This window comes from Anguilla rostrata, chromosome 5 (assembly GCF_018555375.3).
Source record: "Anguilla rostrata isolate EN2019 chromosome 5, ASM1855537v3, whole genome shotgun sequence".
Lineage (NCBI taxonomy): Eukaryota > Metazoa > Chordata > Actinopteri > Anguilliformes > Anguillidae > Anguilla > Anguilla rostrata.
In genome coordinates, this window is record NC_057937.1 from 5975700 (window position 1) to 5985321 (window position 9622).

The window sequence follows — 9622 nt, forward strand, 5'->3', positions numbered from 1 at the left end:
ATATATATATATATATATGGAACCAAGTTATTATTGACAAGTTAACATAACACGACCCGTGGCCATATCATACTGTAGGACTATAAAATTCGTGTCTTAATTGAACACACGCACTAAACTGGTTCTGCAGAAGATAGCAGCTGGAAGCAGATGCGAACACGCTTGGAAGAAACGTGATTTAAGGATAGTGATTTTCTTTCGCCGACTGACAAGCCAAATGAGGCGGACAAGCGTTCCAGGCGCCTAATCCTTGTTTTACATTTTTAGTCATACTCCCTCTAAACAGCTAATTAATGCACAGGATCACATGGGAATTTCGCGGCGGAGATGGGAGAGGAAAATGCGGAGCACTAAAGGCATAAAAAAGGAATTGGCGTCACCTGCACGAGGCCTAATAAACGTAAACGTAGTATATGTTTTAGTATAAGTTTTACAGCAAAATCCCACCTTAATTTGCTGAATTCGGTGCAGAGGGACTATTTTAACTTTTTAAAAACTAAAAAGGAACAAGAAAACAAGAAAGCGTTTGTTTGACGAAATGCAGTTCTGCTTTTTCAACATTTGTAGCCTATTTAATTCAAATGTATTGCCGTCATTGTTCATTAAAAAATAGAAATAATAATGTTTTGCGCAATTTGGCAATCGCCGTGGCATGTTATTAACCTTTAAATCAAGCGACAATCATTGTACGTGTCTAAATCAACCAAAACAATCATTATTTGTTTGTCCACATACTTGGAAAGTAATTCTTCGTAGTAAAGACCAATGCCCTCGTGCCCCATCATTCATAATTAGTGATATCTGCAAACATATCGCAGTGATCTGTCTAATTAGCAGTTCACACGCCATCCTGAGACTAACCGTAGCTATTAATGAGGCAAAACTGAATGGCTGTCCAAAAATATTAATGGAAATTGAATTTTCCGAAAACGCTACCGACCAATAAAAGCCACAGCCTATATGTACTCCACATAGTAAGCTATATGCATCGCCAGAAAAAAAGGATGCAAATTTTTCAAAATGCGTGAAATCTGAGATAACTCTCCTGTCGCGCGCGGCTTATCTGGGTTTACACCGCGTGCAGCCCATGGCCTGTCATTGCGAGAAACTAGGCCTCTCGGATTGCCGCTAGAAACCGTGCTCAGCACCATCTGGAGAAAAGAATGAAGAAGGGCTTTCTCACAGAGAAAGTGCACAGGAATGTTCCGGGGTTCAGAAAAAAAAGAACCCTGGCTCAATAAGATCTTCCGCCCCGGGGCTAGCCCGCAGGCCCCGTTCCATTTCAAGCACTTATCGATTAGCTGTTGTCATCTTTGGCGACGCAGAAGGACACTTGAAAGAATTTCTGATTGGACTCAGATCTGGGGAAAAAGGTGACCTGGTTAAGCGTTCACCAATATTCTTCATTTCCACATTAATCACTTCACGTAAAAAAAATAACAGTTTGAGTAAAAGTTTTAGCAAAAGTCGTAACTTTTTAGAATTTAGGTCATATTCACGACAGCCGTGCGTGTAGATCGCGAATAAAAGCGCAATAAAGAGTCTAACCGTGCACATAGGTTTGCTGTAAACAAGCAATCCGTTAATATAGCCATCCTGAGTGGAAACAATAAAACATTTGCACATATTGCAGGCAAACCTGCTCGTTCATTATTATATTATGTAAAGCCAAAACAGAGTGTATCTTTTCTCCATGTTCAGGTCTCTGTCTAATGTTTTACTTCCGTGATAATGACAGTCAATTAAATAGGTGTGTGTTCAGGTTTTTATCCTTGCGTTCGTAATTCACAGAGCAAGTGACCGCGACGACAATTAACATTTCGTTATCCGCTTCACAAAATGTATCGGAAGAGCACGAGCCTCCAGCATACCGACTAAACCCAAGATCATGCTATCTTTCAATGTATTTGGTAGAATTCAGATGCAGGCTCGTGCGTGTACAGCTTCCGTTGGCCAAATGGCTCTTGCATTGCGGCGTATAGGCTAAAACTAACGGTCATGAAGGAACGCCAATCTTTTTTTAAACTTGACATTTTCAGTCTATGTATCTTATTTGTGTATAACGAAATGCATTAATTCCGCGCGAAGACGGGTCTTTCGCATTTTCTCTTGATATACTTAAAGATCATACTGGTTTTGACTTCAGAGCTTTCTTTTTCATGTATAGCCTATTCATTTTTTAAAGAACCATTTAAACAAATATTTAGGCCATGTATATTTGATGAATTTAAAAACAATTTCGGAACAACAATACGGTTAACAACATGTTTACCATAAAATTGTTGACGGTGGGAACATCAGCTGTTAGGCTAACATGGACATATTATGACTGACATATTGATTTTCATTTGATTTACGTATTCATTTCGTGACAGTTGACCATATTTACTGTGTTTTTTTAAACGAATTGTTCGTGAATAATATTTATGCTCTCAATAAATATTCAGCCTTAATTAATGTTCAAAATGTATTGTGTTCTAAAGGCTAAACAACACCTTACGGCCCCCAATAAAATGCATTTTTTCAGCCTTAGAGCATCAAACCTGCAAATGATACTGTTCTGGCTGCAAAGAAGGAAACTTAAGCGTAACCATTAATAAGTATTTCTTGGCATTACGCTGGACGGTTAATGTATATGTGGTGTCATATTGTTATTGATGTGCCATCGCACCAAGTGCTGCATATTTATTTCCACAATAGTTTATATTCGCTGACGCATGGGATTAATGACTTGGTATAACAAGTTATCTTCCATGCTTTACTTTCGAGTGATTAAAGCTGAATCCAGCTTTAGGCATACGGAATCAATTAAATAATCATTTCTTCTACTCGCTTATGGGTTTTTTCTACTTCTTTTTTCATTAAAAAACTTTTCCCAGCAAAAATATGCGTCCTTTCGCGGCCTCAGACCGCACTCAATTTTCGTATCGAGTCTCTCACCACCCTTCTAGGACCGTATAATGAAATTTGGATTGAAATTTGTTTCCGAAGCCACGGGTCTTTAAACAAACCAGTTTATACTGTGTTAACACGTAAAACAGAACCAGAGCGCGAATCAGACTTAAAAATGTGTGTGTAACTGCACCACTAGTAATTATTCTGTGTGTGTGAGTGTGTGCGTGTTTGCGCACGCGCCTGCGAGATAGGGAGAGCGAGAGAGAGAATCTTATTGACTATCTTAAAATCCATCCGGTAATTACATTGGCCAAGTCCCACAGAGCATCTCCCTCGCTAACAATACCAGCGAGAAAACTACTGTTCACATGAAGAAATGATTTCATTAAAAGAGTGACCTATTGACACGCTATTGACAATAATAACATGTACTCTCCTGTATGCAACACGGAAAATAACACATTATAGTTCGGGTTCAGCCACATTTGCTGTGGTTAAAACGAAACGGTGAAAACGACCTCCTTTCATGAATGAATATTGCTTCATTCTTCCTCAAGTAAAACCCCACCTTTAGGCCAAAGCAGAAGTAGGATAGCCCAGTTCTGGCAGGTATTTTAAATCCATTTCCTATTTAGATTTGTTTCCCAGTCCATGAAATAGGTGTTAACCAGCATGTAAAGGACAAACTAGTGAGAAAAAAGGTAGAATAAAGTTACCTGTGAGCCAACGTTTAAAAACATTTAAAAATTAGGAAAAAAAGAGAACTACAGAGACAAATGTTTTGGTGACACACTATTTGCAGAAGAAGCAAAAAGTAATCCTACACCACCACCCCCCCAATATTGCTGCAAAAACAGGAAAGTTAAGGATGAGGTTAAGTGCATGAAATACAAGGAAAGAGTTGTGATTAATAATAATAAAGATGTTGCCAGAACTCCAAACAATCACTTTGTTGAAAGCTTTATCGCAGACGCGGACACAAACATGCCTACCAGTACATCCAATGTACAGAAACCCTTTTGGGGCTGTACTGAGATAAGGGAATGAGAAGAACTAGGAAAAAAACGATGAAAACGTAGGACAAATAAGCCAGCCGACCCTGATGGCACATATCCAAGAACGCTCAAAGAGCTAGGGAACATAATTTATAAACCACTGACATGTGGGTTTATGCAATCCCTAAAACCGGTGATGTCCCAGGGAATTATAAGCAAGGTAGCATAAGATATCAATATATCAGAAGGGGGAACTGTACTGACCCAGGTAACCGCAGGCCTGTTAAGTCACCTTGTACCTTATGCAAAATCTGCAATCTATTATTCGGGACAAGCTGAAGAGTCATTCTTTGAAAAAATCTTTAGGGATATGTTTTTTTTTTTTTTAAGGGGAAGGTCATGGCTCATAAACCTCCCAGACTTCTTTCAGGAAGCCACAAAGTGTTAGACTCAAGCCAGGCTTATAATATTATACATTTGGACTTCCAAAAAAGCATTTGATGAAGTACCCTGCGAAGAGTTTCATTGTGAAAACAAAGTGGATAGGAATCACAGGAGTTGTTTCAGAACAGGTTTTAAAATGGCCTGCAAGGTAGAACAGAAATAGAAATTGTTGGAGGGACGGTAATTGAGTAAGGAAGTAGATTCTTCCTGTTTAGAGTTGTGACTTTAGCTCGCTCTTATTTATAGAAAGGAGTTTGATTGGGACATCAGGTAGCAAATTAATTGTGGTATTACATTATATAAACTTGGGAGTTTAGCCGACAGTTTGGAAGCTACTAATGTAATCCATAAAGACTTTAACAGTAGACATGATGGAAACCTGGCAAATGACATTTGATATGACTAAATGTTTAAATTCCGCTACTAGGAAATCGTACTTAAAGACAAGTGTATTTTATGGGAGGTACAAAATAAGAATGTACACCATTTAAAACAACTTGAGAATGGCAGTGGCTCAAAATCTCAGGATTTGACATTGTGCTCTAGCAGTGCAAAAGGCCAGCATGATTTATTTTACTATAAAGAAAAAAAAAGAATATATTTCATTCAAAGCTTTTGTCAGACCACAGTCTGAGTATTGCATGCAGTTCTGGGCACCACACCACAAGAAAGTTTTAGAAGCTCTTGAAAAAGCAAAAACAAGAGTGACAAGTATAAAATTTAACAGCTACATGCAAGGACAGCTGAACAATCAGACAGTTGAACGGATATCAAGGAACAGCTTTGCTGTTCCAATAGCACTTCCAATGAATGGTCCCTCAATGGAACTGAATAACTCCTTCATATGTACTTCATAGCACCTTTATAAGCACTACATAGACATGAATGATTATGTCAATAACCACCAATAAGCAGGTGATGTCACTTCAGCGGTGACATAACATAATATCCCTATTTGCAGCTATCGACATTAGAATCACTGAATGTTTAAGTAGCAATAATGAATGTGCTATGTTGTGCTTATGAAGGAGTTATAGAGCGCTTATGAAAGATCATTCATGGAAGGTACTACCATATATTTTTACACAAAATGTTGTTGGCCCATCAAACTGTTTGCCAGGTTACCTATTCAGGGCAGACAACCAGATAAGTCCAGGCTTGACATAGTACTGGATAATTTCTAGTTTGTTGGCAACCTGTTCTCAATGTGTATCCATGTGTATTCTTATTTTAGAATGATTTTGTATTGAAACGGGATAGTGCTTCCCATGCATATTTATTCCAGGGAAAACAAAACTGAGCAGAGCAGCCATGCTTAAGTGCCACTGACAGTTGACACAGGGAAATGAAAGCACTTCACTCTTACTTGAACCATGTCAGGACCATACTTTCCAAAGAACACTGATTTTTAAAAAAAGAAAGAAAGAAAGAAAGAAAAAAAAAAACCAACACGATTTCACGTCTGACAAAGTGTGCTTACCACTCAGTTGAGCTGAGACCGGCTGTGGAAGATTCTGCCACTATTAAAAAGTGTTGCCATTACACCTAAGCTGTGGACTCTATAAATGATTTTATAAATCCTACATATCTCCAGGCTTAAAGGAGTTCAGATATTGGATGGAAACAAGAGGAGCAAAACAGCAAACCCAAGGGACGGGCAAACGGCAAGGATGTGGTTCTGCTGAGCTCAAAACCTGATTATTAGGAAAATGAGGTGTGGGCAAAATGATTGTGTGTGTGTGTGTGTGTGTGTGCATGTAATGGGTGTATGTATTTGTGTGTATGTCTGTTTGTGTATGTGTGTGCCTGTGTGTGTGCGTATGTGTGTGTGCGCGTGTGTAAGTGTGCACGTGCACATACATGGGTGTATGCATTTGCGTATATGTCTGTTTGTGTATGTGAAAGTATGTGTGTGCCTGTGCCTGTGTGTGTGTGTGTGTGCATGCCTGTGTGTATGCGTATGTGTGTGTGTCTGCACGGGTGTGCGTATGTGTGTGTGTGTGTGTGTGTGCATGCCTGTGTGTGTGGCTACAATTACACCTGACACTACAGATGCAAAGGGGAGGATTATAATGCTCCAGCAGTTGCTAATCAATGTTGGGAGGGGGGTGGGGTGGGGGGGGGGATCGATGGCTATCTGCCGCTAACCTGCCAAAGGGGAAATCATCCAAGAATGAAAAGAGTGTAATAACAGGGCCAGGCCGAATCCCTATTAAACACATGAAAAACAGGTCAGCGGCAGCCCTTCTCCCCAGCGCCCGCCGCGGAGGGAGGGCAGGGTGTTCAGACGGAACAGCCCTGCTCCGATTGGTCAAATGCTGCGCTCGCCAAGGGGAGGGCGGAGCCCTGGGTGGCTGGTGGCGCTGGCGAGGTTGCTAGAACAGGCTAAAAGCAGAGCAGGCTCGGTTGAATTCAATTAAGGAGCGCTCGCAAACAGCACGGCAGTTTGTCATCAGTGGAATTCAGTGTATAAAACGAGCAAACATTTGGCCTTAATGTAATATGTAGTCTAGCTTACCGAAGCAAGGCTAATGGCCAATGCCTGAGTGTATGTGTGTGTGTTTGGGGGGGGGGGGGGGTGTCAGTGTCTCTGTGTGGGACTGTTGACATGCGCACCCCCCCTCCGCCCCCCAATATGAGGCTGGGCCTGCTGGGTGCTGGATTAGTCCTAAATCTCCACTGCAGCACCTTCACCACATCACTGAACGCTCCTCATTAATAATGGATGAACACAATGTAATCCAACAGTAAGAATGAGGGAGACGTCTCCACATAAAACAACACTAACACGTCTGGAGCAGGACAGGACAGTCATGCTAACTGCCGGCTTGCTATTATTTGACCACTGTAAACACATGACCCTCGGTGGCGGCCATGGCGGTCGGTTTTCATGTTTGCTGGCGGGCTGTTGGTAAGGCTGACAGTGGGAGTTCTTCCGAAAGAGTCGCTGCCTTGTCCATTGATTGTGTTTACTCAAGCTTCTCATTGACAACGGGCACGCCCTGTCCTAATGGCCGTATTGGGAGATGCTCAGGCGCTAACTTAAATAGGATTAACGTTGAAAATTTTCATAATTTCTTTGTACCGCTGGAATAAATTGAATCAAATCGCGGCGGGTCTTGTGGGATAAAACCATGCTCAGTCGATTGAACGTTTGAATTAGCCGGTCAGAAATGGTTATAAAACCTACCGTTCATAATCCAGTTTTATCACAGTAAATAAGGTAGGCCAAAAAACCTCTTACACAAAAATACAGATGTAACATGACATTTTTCAGACAAGGACAAAGTGTTGTTCAGCTAGATTGATCTAATGCCTATATTTTTCCGCCCTGATGTCCGTTACAATACTGCCACCCAAACGCAATAATGTAGGCCTATAACTTTTCCTTTTCCTCCCAGGGAGCTGAGTTTTGGTGTCATTTTCTCGGCGCTCCTTTCCACGTGGTCCGATGAACAGCACAAGTGCTTTTGCGCGGCGTCCAGCACATTTGAAACGTTGAGGCAACAGCTGCGAAAGTTCGTCCAACAAAGCGAGGAACCTTATAATCCGGACGAGATCCCACCTCCACAGTCTTAATTATGTCGCGCTGGGCTGCGATAGGATAACACAAGACAAGAAGCACCAGCTTTGATCTCTTAAACCTTTTCCCCATGGATCGGCCATCTGAAGCCAAACATAGCTTTCGCCCATACCGCGATCAGTTATATGCTGAACCCTGGTTCATTTTTCTTTTCCTTTATTTTCTCCAGCAAAGAAGCGAGACACTTTTGATTTTGGCTATAAATTCAAACGGTTCTTCTGTGAAACCGTCTTCTTTTCACCTCCCCAGTTCCTGATATTCACATATAAATTGGCTTCATGCCCTGCAGTCAATAAGTGAAAAATGCAATTAAAGCCCAAATTAAGATTTGGCGCAACCCATTTGCGAATGATTTTGAACATAAGGAATGTGTAGTTAATTTTATAATTAAATAGCAATACATAATGGGAATGAATGAATGAACAAATTACCAATTGAAATTACGATTAAAAGAATTAAAACACATAGATGTGTATTTTTATATTTTACATAGAAATATGCCAATCAAAGTTTTTAAGTGCAGTGTAGTTAGAATTAACCTGGTCCTAGGTTTTGGGTCTACATCCCGTAAACGGACTTTAATAAATTGGCCAGAATTTGAGCAGTTAGGTCTCACGAGTAATTATTAGAATGTACCAATTACGGAATTTGTATTAACATTGACGAATAACAATTCGCGAAAATTAACAGTAAGCCATATTAATATTGTAGCTGCAAAATTAGACATGCGCTTTTAAATGAGCAAATAGGCCTACTCAGTTTTACTCCGAAGAACGGTTGTGTGTCCGTTTATTTTTATTTTCTAAATTGTACTGAAATATAATCACGTTAAACACAATATCAAGCACCGAGTCGCCTACAAATTAGAATTCTACCTTTTCCTCCTACCTCGCCCCTTATTTAGGTGTAAATCGCATCGATCTAATGCCATGTTCACGTTCACGTTCACCCAGTCGAAAAATTAAGCGCCTACAATGTTTTATAGAATTGCATTTCTCCATGTCAAAACAAGCATGAGGTATTGTCACTAAACCGACGAGCGATAGCTTATTCCAATGTGCTATGTTGTCTGTTTAAGATTACCCAGGGCTAAATTATGTCTTGAGGGTCGACGCGTTTGTTTATCCTCGCCATCATAAATCGATATCTGACATTTGGATCAAATGAAACTCTACAACTTTCTCCTTCTCTGTAATAGATAGATTACACATAAGTAATAGATTGATGTAATAGTGGCTGTGGTTTGGGACACATTTCTATAAATCTCAGATTTGTAACAAAGAACAGTACATTGGAAATTGGGTTTGAAATACCTGTCTTATTGCGTTTCATTATCTCTGAAGTATATCAGCAATACTATTTGTATTTTCCTCTGTTCCTTAGATTCGCCCATAAATGCGTTTTTATTTTCATTTATTCAGTCGTGAGTGCATCCAAGGAGCAGATTATTCAACATTAATTATGCTACACATTTGTCAAGACAATCGTTACTCGTATCACAGATTTACAGCGAACATTAATTATTTTTTATTTAACACTGCTTAGCAGAGTATATTGCGTAATTTCGACTCAGTTCCATTTATTCATCGGACAAGAAAAAAGGTCATAGGCAAATCCACACCCCAAGTCAGAATCGTTGCTGAGCGATCGAGCCTAGAAAGAACAGTTTCAGAGACACAAATTAATGTGACCAAAGGAATGTTTT